We start from the raw sequence: 21,121 nt of genomic DNA, 5'->3' as shown, positions 1-21,121 counted from the left end.
ACTTCATAGTAAAAGTGACACAGTTTAAGCCGTAAAAGGAGTTCCTATGGAAATTTGCATTGTCTATATTTACAGAAGTGCAACCTATATTGGGTGAAAAAGAAGGAAACATGTAGAATTTCATCAAATTCATGGTTAATCTTCAGAGATTTAAATGAAGTTAACTAAAATTTAACGTGTTTTATAAATATTTCATGAAGATTGAGAAATTCCCGGGCCTTTACTATGATGACTCAGCATAAATTCACAGTATGCATAGTTTACATAAAGCCCTGTATACAAATTAAATTCATAATATATGTTATATATATAGCACGCCTTTTACTAATTAACGTATTTAAATCACGAAAAGATAAGCTTTGAGTGGATTAAATATGTTAATGAGTAACTAAAGGCGCGGCTAAATATGATTTGTAACATTAATGGGCGATGACACATGTCAAAGTTTAAAGGTAACTGTACTTTAAATATGTCAATCAAATAGTGGCGCTTCTTAAAGAAAACGTCTCTTATTTTCAGAAAATGAACTCATGGATCGTTTTTTTTTTTTAGTAGGATTTGATTTAATGATAGATGTACAGGTAAATGAATTATTGCCGCGATACTTTCATCATGGTTTGAAGACCAGAGAGCGATGTATGTGTTATTGAAGTGCCCAGTGCCCCCCTCCCCCGGGCGACAATTCTTGAGGGGATAGATGCAAAATCTTGTTATATGTATACCATGCTGCCTGCTTTCAAAACCAATAGGTCGTGCAGTTATAGAAGAGGTAAAAGAAGGAAACGTTTTTCAAACTTATAACTTATTGTGAAGTTATTCTGCATTTCATAACACCACGAAAACGATCGATTAATAGATGGGATGTTGATTGCGTAAGGTCAAGAGATAAATATTTTAAGCATGCTCATGTCACGGAGATGTGGCTTTCAAAAGTGGAGGAAATGAAACGACTAAAAATCCATTGACAATTTTTTAGGAATATTTATTTTGACAAGATAAAAACAAGTATCGCCTCTTCGTTTATAGATCACGTTTTTCCTTTCTTGTAGCTCTCCTTTGTGCACTGTTATGATATTGTAACTATAATATTTATTTAGTTGGCCTAATTTGTTTTGTGTGGCTTTATAATATGTTTACATAATATTTTGACATTGTTTACAAAATGATATTGTAACTGTGTAGTTAAGAAATCACTGGAACAATCATAGATACTCATGGAATGATTAGAACTTTCTATTTTACTTACATAACGATTCCAGAATGATCATAATAAAAGATGCGTAATTTAAACTTCTGACATTGTTCTAGAAGTTTCCGTTCTAAAGTTTTCTAAGAGTGTCCTTTCTACAGTGTTCTAGAAAATTCCGTGACAACTATATATATATACAGACACTAAAGTTAAACTTTCAGACATAGACATCAATAGACATTAATATTTTCAGAAGTTCTCTCAATTGGATTGACACTTTTATTTACGAACAACATCATACTAGATTGTGACCTATTGGACGTAATATTCTGTTTGGATTCCCGAGAAGAATTCCGGATAAAGAAAAGACAAAAGATTGGACATATATTTTGACAGTTAATCTGACATTTCTATTTGTGTAATACTTCTTGCAAACTTGTGTATAATAAATCTTGTTAAATTTCATTATTGATTTGTGTCTTTTGTTGGCTATAATTTAAAGGTGATTTCTGGCCATAACAGAACTCATTTGTTTCAAGAATAGGAAACATTTTTCTATTTAGGGTTAGGTTTACAAATTTAGTTAGTGTTAGGACCGGTAAACCCCCCACCCCTAAAAATAACCGAAGTAACCTCACTCGAAGATCAAAGGAAAAATTACCATTCATGTTACAAGCATATTTGTAATCTAAGTGCTTATATCTACTCTTCGCAGTCATTGAAAATCATAGATCCTTGATGATATTGTTGTTGATGTGTTTCTGACTTGTCGAAAAACATTAATTAAAGCCGTAACACCGGAATGTGCTTTCTTGTGACCACAACATAAAAACACAAGCTAGACATACAAAAATACCTCAATAAAACTAACAATAGGTGTTCTATCCTAAAAATGTACTAACTATTCCATATTCACAGAAACAGCATAATTTATTAGCAAATTTGAGGACCCAGAGGCAAAATATAGAGAAAAATCCTTAACCGCTGGGTCATAAAACATATAATTTAACCTGTAAAGGCTATGATGGTCTTTTGTATAGAAAACAATAACTGTGCTTTAAAATTCTGCAAAAAAACGATTTTAGCAGTCAGGTCTATAAAAATTTAAGTGAATTCGTTTATCAGACTTGTAACTTCATACATACAACTTTTGCATTAATGGCTTTGTTTAAACACTTCTAGTTCATATATTAGCCAAATTATGTTAAATATATGGTATGGCATGATATCATTATGACAAGATTTCTAAATTGACCATTTGAGGCAGAATATGGGAAATTTTATAGATAAATAGGCATACAGAAAGATGTACACTGGAGACAGAGGAAGGATTTGATACTTTATATAATCTTGAATGTTGGAATGATTAACTACTAAACTTTACATTTATAGTATTCTGAAATGCTTTCAATTTGTTATCAGAATAGTTTCATACTGGATCTAGTCATTTCATGTCAGATGACATGCACACAGGGTAAGCTGACAATAATTAAAGTCTTGTTTTCAAATTCTTTAAAAATTGAAAAAGGGGTAGGGGTATATAATATACTGTAAAAGAAAGTTAGAGTACTTGCAGTGATTTCTTTTAGGCTATGATTCTGATAAATAAATATTGTTCTGAGAAAAAGTGTTTTCCAAGATATCTCTATTTGAATAAACGTTAGTATAGGTTGCACTTTGTAGATGCAGCTGTTTCAGAAACCACGCCTCTTATGGAGAGATATATAACATTCATAGATATTTTGTTTTGTTTACGAACTGGTTTCCAGATATGATCTCTATGTTCATCTCATAGAGACATAATTTGGGAATGTTACCAGTATGAATACACATGGATAGGCCAAATTGAATTCTGAGGAAGACCCAAAGTGAAGGGAGGGGTAGTTCAGAATTTTAGTATTAGGTTAAACTCTTGGAAGTTCGGGGCATATAAACATGATAAATGTTGAAAATGTGATGCACAGTCCTATGTTTTGAGCTTTGAAAAAAATTGTAGTGCATATGAACTTTCCATTCTTGGATATAACTGTTTACGAAACTTCATAGTAAAAGTGGCACAATTTTAGCTGTAAAAGGAGTTCCTATGGAAAATTGCATTGTCTCTATTTACAGAAGTGTAACCTGCAATCAGAGTATTGCCCCCAAAGTGACAATGCTTGATACAATGCAATGCTTAATTTTTAGTTCCCACTGCTGGATTTAAACAATCTGTACCCGTTAGGGCTTACAAGCACTTTGATTATTGTTTGTCCATCGTTCTTATGTTGTGATGTTGCACTACTGTCCTAGGTAAGGGGAGGGTTGAGCACTCACAAACATGTTTAACCACGCCACATTCTTTATGTGCCTTTTCCAAGTCAGGAGCCTGTAGTTCAGTGTTTGTCATTGGTTCATGTCTGTCATTATTGTTTTTCGTAAATTGTTTTTTTATAACTTAGGCTGTTAGTTTTTTCATTTGAATTGTATCTTATTTTTCCTTGTCTGGGCCTTATATAGCCGACTATACGGAATGGGTTTTTCTCATTTTTGAAGGTCGTCAGGTTGCCTATGATTTCTAGCATCCACTTCATTTGAACTTTGGTGTATAGTTGTCTAATTGACAATCTTACCACATCTCCTCATTTTTATATTTAGTTTAAAACTTGTGTCTTATGATCACTCCTGCGAACCAAAATGTCAACCATGGCTGAAAATAGAATTTTTCAATTTTCAATTTTCTTAAAAAACACTTTAAATAGAAAGAGAAAATCTGACAGGAGCAGACAAGTTCAGAATTATGAGACCTAGCTACTGTCCATTTCTATCAAAACTAAAAAACGACATCTTATCAGAGTTGATGCCCTTAGATAAAAAAAATGTTATTTGCTATTATCTTGAAAACTTAAACAGAAAGAGAGAAACTTAAGCAAAAATTATCACATGAGAAGATATACAAATAAGTCAACATGGCCTTAATTGTCAGTTGACCCTTTATAGGAGTAATTGCCCTTTTAAAAAAATCTAATGGATGGGAACTTCAAAGGAACATTGAAATGCAAAAAAGATCTTCTACAAATAAGTCAATATTGCTGAAATATTTGATTGACACTTTTAAGGAGTTATTGCCCTTGAATGACATCTTTTTATCAATAGTTTGTGTTTTTGTACATATTATTGGGGAAACTTTGGTGTAAACAGAAAAAATGAATAGCAAGACTACATCTACAAAAAAGCAAACATAGCCCAAATTGTCAGTCGATTCCTTAAACCCTCAAATGACGATTTTTACCCAAAGACATGATCAACAACAACAAAAAAGATAAAGTCATGAATTATATTTTGTCTACAATGTTATAGAGTGGTCATAGTTGAAGATGCACATAGATGCAGCTGAGCGACACAAAAACTTGATTGAAATCCTAAATAGAGTTTCTGTCAGTTGGATTTCAGAATTTTGATTTTGTTGGTCAAACATGACCGTTTCTGGACGCTTGCAGTACAGGCATAGTAGGATCATTAACATCATGATGGCATTAAGTGTTTCTAATATCATGAATGTTTCATGCTTTGTCCAAGAACTAGGGCAAATTCCCGAAAGACTCTTCTAAATTATCGTTTTGCAATGACCATATTATCATTATTTAAATTAGATATACAATATTGAATTTATACCATCAGGGGTATATCATATACTTTTGTAAAATGGATCATGTATTGAAGCTATAAAAGTTTTTGCATGATTGTATTTGATGTAATAGATATTTGCGTTCTTCTTATCACCACAGGAACAAAGATAAGTTGTTTTAACGGCAGTTTCTTCTTTTAACGCTATTCTGTCAATGTCATATTTGTCACTGATACAGGTGGATGGATCATCATACCATGAACAAGTAAAACTAGATTTTTCTTATGTTATGTTAAATATCCTCTTTTCTAGTTAAATAAATTTAGAAACAAAAAACTTTTTAAAACAGTGTTTTCCATATCGTGTACGTCTTTTAACAAGATATGTAAAATCAACTGCTAAAGGTATTATATTATACTATTTCTCCCAGATTATTGGTTACCTGATAATATTAGTTGAGTGAACAAATTCAGTTTTCGGTCACCTGGTGCAAAAAAACCAGTATGAGCGTTTCCCATCACTTGGCATCAGTCATCTGTCATTGTCTATCGACATCTGTTAAATACTTTCAACAAAAATCTTATCCTATGTCAGAGACATTTTTTTATTGCTATTACAGTCTTTGGTTGTTTCAATGTAAATTCCTTTTAAAAATCATTAAAGAGAAAAACAGTTTTGATAAACAAATAAATTGTTGGAAAGGAGAATAAAAGTAACGTGAGATTTAAGCAAAAAATTGTATTTTCCACATGAAGTTTCATAATTGTTTTAGAAAAAAACTTTTTTTTTATAATTTAACAGTTTTTGGAGTGCAACTGTTGCATCAGCTTAAATTGAATTGATTTTAATGACCTAAAATAGGGAATTCCCCAGGAATCAACTACTGGTATGTAACTTAGACAATAAAGAAACCCATGAAAATTTCAAGTTAATGATAAATTAAGATGAATGAGGATTTGCGATACAGGGTTTCTTCATTTCTGTCTCGCCTTGAAAGAGTCAAAAAGCGAGACATAGGTATGCTGTTTTCGGTGGCGGCGTCAACAATGTACTAGTTTGTGATTAGGTCTAGTTTATGGTGAACCATTAGTGGTAGGTCAATGATATTTGGTATGCAGTTGTATTAGCATTGGCACTTTTCGTTTCCATGGAGATTATTTGACCTCCCCCCTAAGTCATGGGTTATTGACTTTGAATCTTTTGTTTAATTTGCATGTATTAGTTTGTGATTAGGTCAGTTTATTGGGAACCACTAGTGGTAGGTCAATGATATTTGGTATGCAGTTGTATATGCGTTGGCATATCTCATTTCCATAGAGATTATTTGGCCCCGCCCCCTAAGTCATGGTCTATTGACTTTGAAACTTTTGCTTAGTTTACATGTATTTGTTTGTGATTGGGTCAGTTTAAGGGAAACTATTAGTGGTAGGTCAATGATAATTTGTATGCAGTTGTATAAGCATTAGCACATCTCATTTCCATTGAGAATATTTGGTCCTTACCCCTCAGTCATGGTCTATTGACTTTGAAACTTTTGCTAAGTTTACATGTATTAGTTTGTGATTAGTTCAGTTTAAGATGAACCACTAATGTTAAGTCAATGTGTTGGCATTTGCAGGTCTCTTAATCATTTCTATGGAGATTATATAGCCCCACCCCCTCATCATGGTTCATTGACTTCGAAACTTTTACATAGTTTATAAGTTGATGTTTGTGTTTAGGTTTGTTTAAAGGGAACGACTTATGATAAGTCAATGGTATTTGGTATGCAGTTGTATTAGCATTGGCACATCTTATTTCCATAGATATTGTTTAGCCCTGTACCTTCAGTCGTGGTTCATTGAATTTGAATACTTGCATAACATTCATGTTAAAGTAATGCTATTTTAATTTCAACATTTGCATTATCAAAATAACAAAAAGGCGAGACATATCTCTCTGTTAACAGTTTATTCAATTAATTCATGTAAAGTGTCGCGTTTATGACTAATAATAGTTAAACTTGAGACTTGTACTTTGATATGAAATTATTTTGTGATTTACGATTTAGTATCTCATGTTGCATATATCAAAAAAGGCACACTAGCATGCATTTGTATTGCATAGACAGTAATAAATGTTTGAGATGTTAAAAATTCTTTTTTCTATGATTTGATTTAAAGTTATGATTTAAAGATAAAAATTGTCATAGCTTATTCTGAAAAGTCAACAAAAGTAAATCATCTGAATTTAATTAACATTTCCTTTCAGAAGTGAGTACTTTTATACACAAGGATAGAAAACTGGAAGTCACAATAACATTCAATCAGATAAAATACAGATCTTGTGTCCACACTTCGCCTATAAGGATATGACAAAGTTCTGCTGTACTTTCTGTTAAAGAGTCCTTTTGGGATCCTTTTTTTTCTTTATGATACACACCTTCAACAATTTGAAGTGTGAAATTTCTTTTCTGATGTAATAATTACCAGAACAGAAATTTGTCAGATCCTCGTAATCGAAGCATGGACAGAGATCATTATTTCAATCAGATTAAAAATCGTTGCACATGTTGAACAGACAGATGGAGAGTTATCTCATTGGCACTCATACCACATCTTCTTATTTCTAGAAACTGCTATTTTATTCCTTCTATTCTTTGATTTCAAATTATAACTCTTAGGCCACACCAAATTAATTTCTATTTCTTCGGACTCTTTCCTTTGAAAAAGGGTAGCGAGAGAGCTAAATTTTTTCATTTTTTTTCCCCCCGAAATTTGATCTCCGACACCCAGTTTAATCTTTTCACAACATTTCCAAGTATAAAATGGTTAACTTGTAGCAAAACCTACAATTTTGTGTAGTCTGATCAAATTACTATGATCCTGCTGAACATGAAAAATTGCAACAGCTTTGAACAGGCTTGCAGTGCATCCATGTTTAATGTAACATGTGTAAGTTATAATTGATGCATTGTATGTTGTTTCAAATGAACGTATGCAAAGCATAAATGCATGTATAAAACTTGTATATACAACCATAAATATTTGTTTATACAACAAGCTAACAATTAATAAAGGACTGTCCTTTAGAAAACTACACCAATTTATACCATTCAAATTAACCAGTCAGATGCTATATACTAACTAAACAAAAGGTACATTTCAATACATTACATTAAAGGCATTGCTTTCCTGAAGAATTTAATGACAATCAAATTTATATATCTATGTGGATATTGCTCTGTGCTGAAGGGCATACCGTTAACTGGTTGCAATCCTCAACAAATTTGGTCTCTGGTGGAAGGTTAATCATAAAAATTCTTATTTTTAGAAGATTTTCTCAATTGTAAAGATGGATGAATGTGTTAAATTCAATTACCACTGAACATTCTTGTCAAATTCCATGCTTATAACTAGTATACATAATTGTCAGCTGAAACCAGCCTCTGGGTTTGGGATTATCCTGCTGTGTTGAATACCCATTTTTGGCATTAGGCTGTTTTCTGCTATTTGGTTGGGTTGCTGTCTCTTTGACACATTCCCCATTTCCATTATCAATTGTTTTTCAATATAACTTTGTAATGATACTAGCAAATATGAATAAAAGATTAAAAAAATCAAGGAAAAACCTTAATTCTAAAACAGATAAAAAAAATTGTTTCATTTGCAGTGCCATTTCAATTCATGTACCATCAGCTTTGGGGTTCTCTTTTATTCTTATGCATGTTATATTGTCATAATTTAAATCTTTCAATTCGGTGGCGTCGTTGCTTTGTCATTTGATCTTGATAGGTATACGGTGAATCATTCAAGGATATTACTACACTGTGAGTGAGTCAAGTAACTCACTTAAGTTGAGACTCCCCTTACAATATCACTGAAAGTTTTAGCTGGTTCTTCTGCTGTTTGAATCTTGGTGAAAATATCCGGTGGTAGTAGGTTCCAATCTTTAATTGTGTTTGGTATGAAGCAGGATTTTAATTTGTCTGGTTTAGTTTTCAGTCTCAGGAAAAGTTGAACATAATTCATGTTCTTGGTTGTCCTAGATGGTTTTTTTTTCAGTTAACCAGAGGGTAAATTGGTTTCACCGTGTATGCCATTGAGGAAGAGGATATTATCTGTTTTCGGTTCGACGATCTTTTAGGGATGGTAGTAGCAGCTGGTCTAAAAATTGCTGTCATATTGATTGGGTCGAACTTGTAGTTTGATGTTATGAACGTTTGTGATCTTGCACGGAGCATTTCCAGCAAATCGGTATAAGCATTGCCCAAATCATATTCTACATGTTTTACTGATGTGTTTGCCTGCGTTACCACTGTTACCAGAAAGAGTCCACTCATGTCTTACGTTGAGAACGCTAATCATACTAAATTTGGCAATAACATTGTAACAACAACGTTGTGAATGTTAGATCTAGATCGATTTTTATGTCAATTTCCGTGTCTATATGGTGTTACTTACAAACGCACAACTGATTAAAATGTGTGTTTCATAAATTTTGAGACGGACGCGCGCGGCTCCGTACTGGACGCGGGTTTTCAAAAAAGGTACTTTTTCCTGGTCGACCTTTCATAACACGCGAGGAATCCGACGAACGAGGTATTAATATGGCGTGGCCTTATCATGATTTTAAAATAAATTTTATGATAATGTGAGACCTCACTCTTCTTATTCCTAGCTCCTTCAGCATAAATAGCGTGGCGTTTAGGGGTTTTGACGAGCATCCCCCACCCCTGAAAACTGGAAATACTACTAAAGACTATTCAAGTCTAGATTCAGATCGAACTTTGACTATAAAAATCAGAGAGTCATGTCTAAAAGGCTTCTACCAAACTCTTAGCCATATTTTCATAGTAAAGTGACCACTATTAACTATAATGCGCCTGACCTATTAGTACAAATGAAATAGTTTAGCTGCATTTGATTAAAAGAAAAAAATTATTGTGTATATGTCTGGTAAAAAAAATGGTAAATTGTGTTCTTCCTGTTTGCCTGTCTGTCATAAGGTCTATCCATTTGCCCTTCAATATTATTGTCTCGCTTTGACGGAGTCAAGGAGAGATACTTAGGTATGCTGTTTCCGGTGGCAGGAGCATCAACAATTTGTTAAAGTTTGGTTATGATATTTCAATGATATTTGGTATGCAGTTGTATAAGCATTTTTACCTCTCATTCCATGGAAATTATGTGACAATATTTATTTTTAATTTGTTGCTTGGAAAGTTTCTTTATTTTCAAATCCTCTTCAAAATTGTATTTTTGAGTTTCCACTCATCTAAACTTGGACGAACGAGTTGGATAATTAGAAAAATCTGACGTTGGATTAATATTTTTCATGAGGGCAACTTACAAAAATTTCCAATATTGATTCTGTGGCTGTGTGATCTCTTCGGTTTTTATCAGATCACCTTTAATATTGTATGAAGTTTTAAGCCACTCATCAATACCTTATAAACAGTAATCATACAAATCTGAACTTGGTACATTTTTTTATAGAGGTGGCAAACTGCAAAAATGATAAACAATACTTCAAATAAGTCAATATGAATGAAATTTTAAATGGACTTCTCACAGGAGTTGTTACCCTTGAATTACAGTTTTAACACATTTTTTCCAATTTTGCATTATCCTAAAAGTTATGATGGATAAACAGAATGTCTGTCTTGCAAAACTGATCAGCAAGACCATATTTTTGCCAACACAGTTTCCATTCAACATGTTAAACACACATATTCTTGTTGCATTGTGCCTCAGGTGAGTGACACGGGCTCTTTAGAGCCTGTAGTTTTGTTTTCTGAAACGTTGAAATACTAGAAGGGGTATGCTCTGCGTGAAAATGTCTGCATTTTTGTTTGATTTAATGCCCTTGGGCAGATAAAATAAAATATGTGCGTGGGCAGATGACAGTTTGAAAATACCAAAAAATCTATCAGCTTGAATTTTCTAAATGTTTTTACTAAAGCATTGACTACTTGGACCATGCGACCTTTGATGACCAGCTGTGGTAATAAATCAAAATGGAACAAGATGAATTTTCTACTGATCATTTACAAAATTTAACAGGTATATCCATCCATAACTTCAATAGCTGTATATGAAACATTAATATTCTTTGAGGTTCTTAATGTTTAGTATCTTGTTTTCAGACATTGACTTACAGTCAAAGCCAACTGAATACAATGTGTGTAAAGAAGACTATGTAACTATGGAACAGTTCTATGATGATCAACGAAAACTTATAGCTGTCAAGTGGTATAAAAACGGTGACAAATGGACAGAGTTGGACGTCAGTAATGAGCAGTACAGTGGAGGTGTCCCTGATAATCCATCTCTGACTGTAAGGAATGCAAGAGTAGAAGATGCAGGAATATATTTGTGCATTCTGATAAATGATAATGAAAAAACAAAAACGTCTCCATTTAAACTGAAGATAATACCTCAAGGTCTGTATGTCCATTTAGTTGAAAACATAGTATTAACATGTTATATTAACTTAAAATGTGCTCAATTCAAATTGTCTCCTTACATACATCTTCAAACCCAGATGCTTTCTTCATTGTGGAATACTAACCCATTTGCTTTCATTGATTTAGTTCATTTCCAGATAAACCGAGACAAACATGAATATGTATGAACAATATTAATGGACAATTTATGACCATGGTTAGTGCACATATACATCAAGTATATACAGCTCATTATATTTAAGAAAGGTATACTTGATATCCTCTTATTATATCCAACGGAACAAAGTTCCGTAGGGTATACTTTGTTTGACCCGTCCGTCTGTCCATCTGTCTCTCCGTCCCTCAGTCCGTTCGTCAGTTATGTTTTTGACATCGCAGCTCCTCTGAATCCACACAACAGAATTTCATGAAATTTTGTAGATAAGGACACACTATGTACATGTAGATGTGCATATCGGCAGGAAATTATGATTCAACTTTTTTTCTCAGAGTTATGCTCCTTCGAACTTGGACCAAATATACTAATGCAACAGATTGTCATCACAACTCCTCTGAATCCACACAGCAAAATTTTATTAAACTTTGTAGATAATAAGGACATTCTATGTAAATGTGCATATCGACAGGAAATGATGATCATTTTTTCTAGGTGTTAAGCCACTTTGAACTTAAAAGTTTGGACTAATTATACCACTGCTACAGTTCGTCAGCGCAACTCCTCTGAAACAACAACACAGAATTTTATGAAATGTAGTTGTAGCATATCCACAAGAAATGTTCATCAGTTGATTTTTGTAGAAGTTTTTGGTGTTTTAGCTTTAACGCCCAGTGGGGGCGTGGGGTATGTGAGCGTGCTCACAAAGGTTCAGTAAAATAAATTTATAAATGTAAACCATCATGTTAAAAACAATGACAAAGCATGAGGAACAAACTTTCTTTGATTAATAAGTACATTTTGATCGCAAACGCACTGTGTCACAACCAAAACCAAAAATGATTTTACCCCAATACCTCTTTTACAAAGAAACAAATTTGACCAATCGCTACGTGTATTGCATAAAAAAAATTCGTGTAATCTATACGAATGAAAGAATGGTCAAAAAACAACTGCGCGTTTGTCCATAATGTAAGCATACAATAGTTAAAACACAAAAATATGGTTCGATTTTACCTCAAATTGACAAAAGGAAATCACTCCAGTCCAAAATTATCCATAAAATTTAAATTTTTCACAAATGGTTTGATAAGAATTACAAGTCAACAAGTCAAAACTGATGATAAAAGGAAGTGCCCACAAAGTACATACAAGTGAACTCGTGCTAACCCCGCAAGATCATTGACCAATAAGAAAGATGTAATCCAATCATGCACTAGTCATTAGTGAAATTTCTCTACACGTGAAAACATGTTATCTAATTTCAACAATTTATCGTTTAATTAAGTATGACAAATCTGACCCATTGACCAGTACAAAGACATCATAAAATTACAGTATAAATAGTTCCCTCTTTACTGTCTGAGTAATAAACAATACAGAATAATCTTCCCTGTTGTCTTAAATGATTTTATTCAGGTTTTCAATTAGCAAATACAATTGGTTTTATTTTAAAGACATGTTGTGAAACGTCTACTGTTTGTTTCTGCAACAAATGATGTGCATGCTGAAAATAACATGATTAAGTAAAGCAGACCGTCAATGTGGAATTAAAATATAGCAAATGTTATTGGTAGATTTCTTTACAAAAAGAAGGTACACTAAAATTCAACCCTTATCTAGGATTGTGGGATGTTATCGGATTCACATTATCTCTACTTCTGATTGACACTTTGAATTTTCAATATGTTGAAAGAACTTAATGTTACATATTTCTCGAATTTTCAATATGTCGAAAGAACTTAATGTCACATATTTCTCTAATACTACTAAACAAAATGACTTCAAGTTTGGTTAGCACCATTTTTCATAGTTAAACCTGCCTCACATCTTGACTCCTATCTAGAAATTGACAGTGAGGGTCGGTTGAAAAACAAAATTTTGCGATAAACGAAATGATTTCAGCTTCCCAATTGTGAACTTTCCATTTCTATGTAGCAACATTCCAGCAGCACCTATATATCTCCCAGTTGATACAATAATCCAGAGCTTGTATTTCCTATCATGATTTCCTTGATAGAGGATTGCTGCATACAAGGAAGCTATTAAGCCAAGATTTCCAAATGGAGAAGTTGAAATTAGTTTGATATTTTTACAGATGCCATCACCAGTTGGCTAAAACTTATGAAACATATGTTTCATAGATGATGAGAGATATGTTCCTATTGTCCCTTCCTTTTTACCTCGGATGTGACCTACCAAATTAGACTTGTCACCGGGTTTGTACTTACATAAGCAACAAGAGGGGTGTCACATGTGGAAGAGGATCCGCTTACCCTTCCGAAGAACCTGAGTGAGGTAACCTTTGTTTCAGGGTTAGAAAATTTACATGACTGATGGTTTATGAATTTGGTGAGTCTGTTACCAATCTGCTATTGTGTTATGCCTTATCCCTTGATATAACTTGCCAACATATATGAGTAACCCAATGGGTGTCACATGTGAATCTGCTAACCCTTCCGGAGCTCCTAGCATCACCCCGATATTTTTGTGGGATTCATGTTGCTCAGTATTTAATTTTCCATGTTCTGTTTTGTATACTGTTGTTTGTCTTTTTGTGTTTTTTTTAAATGACCGCAATGCGACCGTATGATGGCATGGCGATGTCTTCGTCGTCGTCCGAAGACATTTGGTTTCCTGACAATAACTTAAGTATAAGTGCATGGATCTCTATAAATTGTACCACAAGTTTCCATTCAAAAAAGGGAAGGTTAGGTTTGTTTTTTTTTGGGGTAAATGGCCCTAACTTTTTGAGAATTTTGGGCCAAAAAGGGGATTAAAGCGAACATTTGTCTGGTTTTCGGACAATAACTTGAGTTTTAGTGTATGGATTTGCATGAAATTTTCCTACAAAGTTCCATACCACAAAAGGAAGGTTGGATTGAATTTGAGGGTTAAAGTCATATCCGCTTAGAAATTAGGGACTAAAAAGGGGTAAAAAACAAGCATTTTTTTAAAACTTTCATTTAAAGGGGCATTAGCTACGAGATATGAAAAAAACTAGAATATGATTTTTTTTGGTTCAATCATTTATAAAAGTGAAATAATGAAACAATAATTTGATTTTAGCAGCCAATTTGGTTCAATTTTGTCAAAATATGCAAAGAAACATCGCTGATGAATTATTCACTTGCAAGTGAATAATTCGACCTCATTGAATCCGTATTCATGTGACCTTCAGCTTAACCTATTAGCTAGAGATTGGTTACGCATGTATTAGTCGTGTTCAGCCATTAAAAGGAAAAGAATGTCAACATTGAAAGTGAAACAAAGGTGAACCATTTCGTTGACTGACTCCATCAACAAAAAATCACTCTTATACAGGTAAAAACGATGATTAACTTTTTTTTAACCTATAACATGAAATCAAACAGACCTAGAAAAGTCCAATTGCACGAGGTCACTTTCTACTTCTATTTATGTTTGTGTTTATATCGGGTTATGTGACCGTCGGCAGTCTTCGGAGGTCATCTCGATAGTTAATTAGATTGCGTCTAGACTTAAATACACGCGAAATGCTGACATATATTATCGAGTACATGCATTGTTAACTGTTTATTTCAGACTTATTGTAATTTGGATATACGGTTTAGTATGTTATAAATCAAATATGAGAATTTGAGTCAAACCGGTGAACATGAATTTGACAGCTAATGCCCCTTTAATTGTTTATGTCTGACCAATTTCAATGGGGTTTAAGTAATCTTGAAATATTGGGGTTCTTTGATATGCTTGGTCTCTTGTGGAGAGTTGTCTCATTAGCAATCATACCACATCTTCTTATTTTTTTATTAATCTTACCGTGTACTTAGAATTCGATTTTAAGCCATGTTTTCAAGTGGGTCCAAATTAAGGTGCAAAATTAAACTTTGATTGATTTCAATATGCTGAATCTAATAATGTATTTAGATTTTGGATTTACGGCCCATTTTTCAAATTGGTTCAAATCAGGTCCTTTGTTTGATTTTAACAAAAATGGAATGATAGAGGTTTTTGCCATGCTGAATTGCCTATATTTGATCAACTTTGTTTGTTTGGGTTGTTTTACATTAAGAGTTACCTCTTTGCCATGGCCTGTTTGTTTTCAACTGATGAGTTTGAATATCCCTTTGGTATCTTTCGCCTCTCTTTTTCATCAATGATGATTTGAAACGTGTGTGCTATTTAAGGATCTGTCAGATACATACTTCCTGTTTTCGATTGGAGTATGCTTAACACCACAATGCATGCATTCTTGTTTGTTTCTGCTGTGTTTTGTATGTTGCATTTATCTTATACTTGTCAATAAGACTTGACTAAATTTGAAAGAAGACATCCATATTTCTGTGTAAATTGGTTGAGACTGTGAGGTCATTGTGAGCACTCATACAACATTTTGAAATACCTAAATGTTGCCACAAACAGTTTTTATCTCCATGACATTTATAGTCTGTCACCACGAGTAAGGCCATACAAAAATGTTGTTTGATACAAATCACATCACATATGACTGAAATGTGATAAAGGTTTTGCAGCTGAAAGATTAGAAAAATGTCCAAATACACTATTATTCCAAAAATTACATCTATAGGTCAACAAATGATCTTCATTGATAAAATAAGGGCCAATGCCTAAAACTATAAATGTCCTTGAATGTCCTTGTCAAGGCCTTACAATGACCTATAGTTGCTTACATTCACATCATTTTTTCCGGTCCTTCCGTCAGTCCTATTTTTTTGTCATCGCAGCTTCTCTGAAACTACACCACATAATTTTGTGAAACTTTGTATATGATATGGACATACTATTTAGATGTGATATCGACAGGAAATTATGATTCAATGTTTTTTCTAGGACTTATGCCCCTTTGAACTTAGAATTTTGGCATAAATATACTTCTGCAGTAGTTTGTTATCGCAACTCCTTTGAAACCACACACAACAGAATTTCATGCAACTTTTCAGATAAATAGGACATACTATATAGAAGTGCTTATCAACAGGAAATTATGATTGAATGTTTATTCTAGGGGTTATGCCCCTTTGAATTTAGAATGTTTGCCATTATATACTACTGTAACAGTTTGTCATCGCAACTCCTCTGCAACCACACAACATAATTTTATGAAACCTTGTTGATAATATTATGACATAAAGGTTGAAGATGTGCATATCAACAGGAAATATGATTCAATTTTTTTTCTAGGAGTTATGTCCCTTTGAATTTAGAATGTTTGCCATAGTATACTACTGCAACAGTTTGTCATCGCAACTCCTCTGAAACCACATAACCTAATTTCTTGAAAGTTTGAAATTAATAAGAACATACAACGTAGATGTGCATATCGACAGGAAATCATAATTCACTGTTTTTTCCATGAGTTATGCTCCCTTGAACTTAGAATTGTGGCCATGATATACTACTGCAACAATTTGTCAGCGCATCTCCTCTGAAACCTTACAACAGAATTTCATGAAACTTTGTATGTAATAAGTTCATTAATGTAGATGTGCATATTGACAGAAAATTATGATTCAATTTTTTTTTCTAGAAGTTATGCCAATTTGAACTTAGAATTTTGACCTAAATATATAACTGCAACAATTTGTCAGCGCAACTCCTCTGAAACCACACAATACGAAGATGTGCATGTCAACAAGAAATTTTTATCAGTTGACTTTTGTAGGAGTAATGATTCTTTGAACGTAGGATTTTGTTTGGTCAGTGACAATCTAGGGGCGTAGGGTATGTGAGCATGCTCACAAAGTTCTATCATTATTGGCCGGGTTGGACAAAGTCTAAAACGCCTTATAGTTTGATGATGATGGGCGGGCGGGTGGTAAAAAGTGGATACCTTATTTGTGTAATCAACTCCTGCTACAATTTTCAACCCAGATCCCTGACACTTCACAGGAATATTGATCATATGTTTAATTGGGAACTTAGTCATTTTTCAGCCAAATTGATGAAATAGAGTACAAGTTTTGTATTATCAATTCCTCGTACAGTTTTCAACCCAGATCCCTGAAACTTCACAGAAATATTGACCATATGTTGAAATTGTGCACCTGTTATTACACTTAACTGCGGCCAAGCTTAGCGAAAGGCTGTGAGACATTATCAGTCAAAAAAACTTTATTAGAGCAACTCGTTAAGGAACGATCGTTGTCATTGGTCAATTCAAACCTTCAACCTCAAATAAACTTTCAAGCCCCGCCTAAGCACACCTTCGAAAATAGAACACGCATACAATACACGATCGAAAGTTGAATGGACTGATCACGTACAGAATTGTGTACTTGATTATCTCATGGCAATTCTAGCGTATATACATGTGCATGTAAAATTTATTCATATTATAATTTCGTGTAAAAGTTATAATAAGGTTCTTTGTTTAATTTTTTGGATTTGATAACAAAGACTATTAACGGTTTTCCCCCAACGAAATATTGAATCCAACTGTCTCCTCTCGGTTCTTGACAAACACTGTGCACCTTTTCTATCTGTTAAGTTACATCATAATGTGTTTACTATGATACCAAATTAGGAAATATGAATGAAATGACTCGATGATGTTGGATAAACGTAAATGAGACAGTAACTAACTACAAAAATAACCAAAATACATAAATAAAGATATTGCACGATTCTACAGTATTTTGTGAAATAAACTGTTCATTATTCATATTCTATCTTCAGTAAAGCCAAGGAATTGTATATCTAAATACAAAATTCCTTGGTATACATATATCACAGCATCCTCCTCGACCTTAAAACTAGGCTCAGTTACACTAAACCTTTATTTATAAATAATCCCAATTATTAGTTATAAATGACAACTTGGCCGCAGTGAAAGGAAATGTGCATTATGTAACCCCGGCGATATAGGTGATGAATTTATAATTATTTGTTTTGCTGTTCTCAGTTGAAAAACGAACGTAAATTATATATTGTAAATATTTACATAAATCAAGTAATATGTCAATTAACTCACTGTTTGGTAATGAAAAACAATCAGTTTAAAAAAGTGCATTTATTCATTAAATGTATCAATAAAAAGGTGAGTCCCTCCTTGTTCATGTATTTTGTCATCCTTTATTAGGTCTTTCCACTTTTCTGTGGAAAGACCTATTGATTTTCTTCTGATTATTAGGTCTTTACACTATTCCATGGAAAGACCTTTTGGATTTGTTCTGATTGTTAGGTCTTTCCACTTTTCCGTGGAAAGACCTTTTGCTTTAAATTTGTCCTGAATATTTTTTTTTTTTTTTTTTTTCTTCCGCCTAATTATTTTCATGCGCTGTATTGTTATTTTAAATGATGTCGCTTAGATATTTTGCATATGATATCGAACAGATCATACGCTTTTGAAACTGACACCGCTTAGCAGAACACTTTCTCATGTAAGAGTTATCTCCCCAAACACTGTTTTTCTTGTGCGTACTACTCCTTCGCAACCGTAAAAGATTATGACGAATTTATTTTACCAAATTACTCGTTATATCCTCAGGTTGTCAAGAATAATTTGGATCGAAGAGATCTGAACATTCCATATAAGAGTAATTTCCCCTTATGTATTTGATATAAGTAATTTGCATTTGTAAATGGAAAACCAAAAAAGTTAGAGACTTAGGGTCTTTAGATTTGAGGTCCTTGGTCCAAAAAAAAAAAAGAAAATTAGGTCAAGGTCATAGGTTAAGGTCAAATTCTAAATTTTGATTTTGGCTTATTCTCATTTCTTTTCATAAACCGTACAAGATAATGACACTATATTTTTTATTAATTTGTGATTTGCGACATGTTGTAACTTCTAAATTTTGGTTAAAAGGGTGCGTAGACAATAAATGGGAGTTTTCGCCCCTCTTATATTTAGAATTATGCGTAAAGTGATATAACTCATTAACTATGCATATTAAAGACCTAGGATCTTTTGATTTGAGGTCCTTGGTTGAAGACCTTGAAATTGAGGTCAAAGGACTTTGTGCATTAGGTAACAAGCCATGTGACCTTGAAAAAGCAATCCAGAAGTGGTATTGTGTAAACCGGAAGTGGCCATTTTTTGTACTTATTGCATGTAAAAGTATACATAACAATATATTTTCGAAAGCAGTGTCAAATAAATAATCAAATAATACCAGAAGTGACATTTTTGAGACCGGAAGTAACAAATTACCTCCCTTATTTCAAACAAAATAGTATAGAAACCATATATTTTTGGAATCAGCAAACAATGTGCTATCATTTGACACTGGAAATGACATTTTAAACCGATTTTTAATATTTTCGTATCAAAATACATCGTAAGAATTGGAAAGACCTTCAATTGTTCTCTGAACGATTGGTTTTTAATTTTTTTTTTTTTTTTTTTTTTTTCTTCCGCCTAATTTTTTTCATGCGCTGTATTGTTATTTCAAAAGATGTCGCTTAGATATTTTGCATATGATATCAAACAGTTTATACACTTTTGAAACTGACACTGCTTAACCGAACACCTCCTCATGTAAGAGTTATCTCCCCGAACACTGTTTTTCTTGTGCGTACTACTCCTTCGCAACCGTAAAAGATTACAAATTTATTTTACCAAATTACTCGTTTCATCCTCAGGTTGTCATGAATAATTTTGATCGAAGAGATCTGAACATTTCATAGGAGAGTTATTTCCCCTTATGTATTTGACATAAGAGAAATGTAATAGAAACTCATCAATCTTAAGTAAAAGAGACCTAGGATCTTCTGATTTGAAGTCATGGGTCCATCAAAAAGAAAATAAGGTCAAGGTCAAAGGTCAAGGTCATGTTTTAATTTTTTGTTTTTGCTTGTGCAAGCTACTCCTAAGAAACTGTAATAGATATCAACAAAAGATTTTCACTGAATTGTTAGTTACAATCTGTCTTAATAGGAAATCTTTATTCAAATCGAAGCGGTAAAATTTACTGAGAGTTTTCTCCACTGGAATGTTAAAAATTAGATGTATGGTAATATAACTTTTTAACAATGCATAGTAGAGAATTAAGGTATTTTGATACGAGATACTTGCTTGTTGTCCTTGAAATTGAGGTCAAGGCCATAGGAAAATCGGACGTTCTTGATTTTGACCTTTGCCTTAAATTCATATTTATACATGATAAAGCATTGGGACTTTTTGTATAAGGATGCAACCCATATGACCTTGCAAAAACCAACCAGAAGTGACCTTCTATACACCGGAAGTAGCTATTTTTCCTACTTATTTAATGTAAAAGTATATAGAAACATATATTTTTCGAATCAGTGTCAGGTTAACTGTTATATAATACCAGAAGTGACATTTTTCAAACCGGAAGTTCCAAATTATCTCCTTTATTTCAAACAAAAGTGTATAGGAACCATATATTTTTAAAATCAGTGTACAGTAAGCTATCATCTGACACTGGAAAGGACATCTTAAACTGGATTTTAATATTTTCATATCAAATATATCGTTTCGGGTGTAAAGACCTTCAATTGTTCTCTTTTATTAATTTTATTAATATTTTTTTTTCGTGCGATATCTTGAGAACTTTCAAACCAATTCTTTTAAAATTTTAATCTCTTTTTTTTTCTTATGACGAAATGAAGTTCAAGTTTGATTTGACAACTTCCACTTATGATGTAACAAACTGTCCAGAAGTTGTGGCCTATGATCATGTTGATAACTGTTTCATTGACACTATAATACATAAAACACCAACAACCCAGTTTGCTGTTATTTTGACAGCCTCTTGTTAA

Source organism: Mytilus californianus, unplaced genomic scaffold, assembly GCF_021869535.1.
Source record: "Mytilus californianus isolate M0D057914Y unplaced genomic scaffold, xbMytCali1.0.p SCAF_26, whole genome shotgun sequence".
Lineage (NCBI taxonomy): Eukaryota > Metazoa > Mollusca > Bivalvia > Mytilida > Mytilidae > Mytilus > Mytilus californianus.
The sequence above is the reverse complement of the archived record's forward strand: the minus strand, read 5'-3'. Positions refer to the sequence as shown.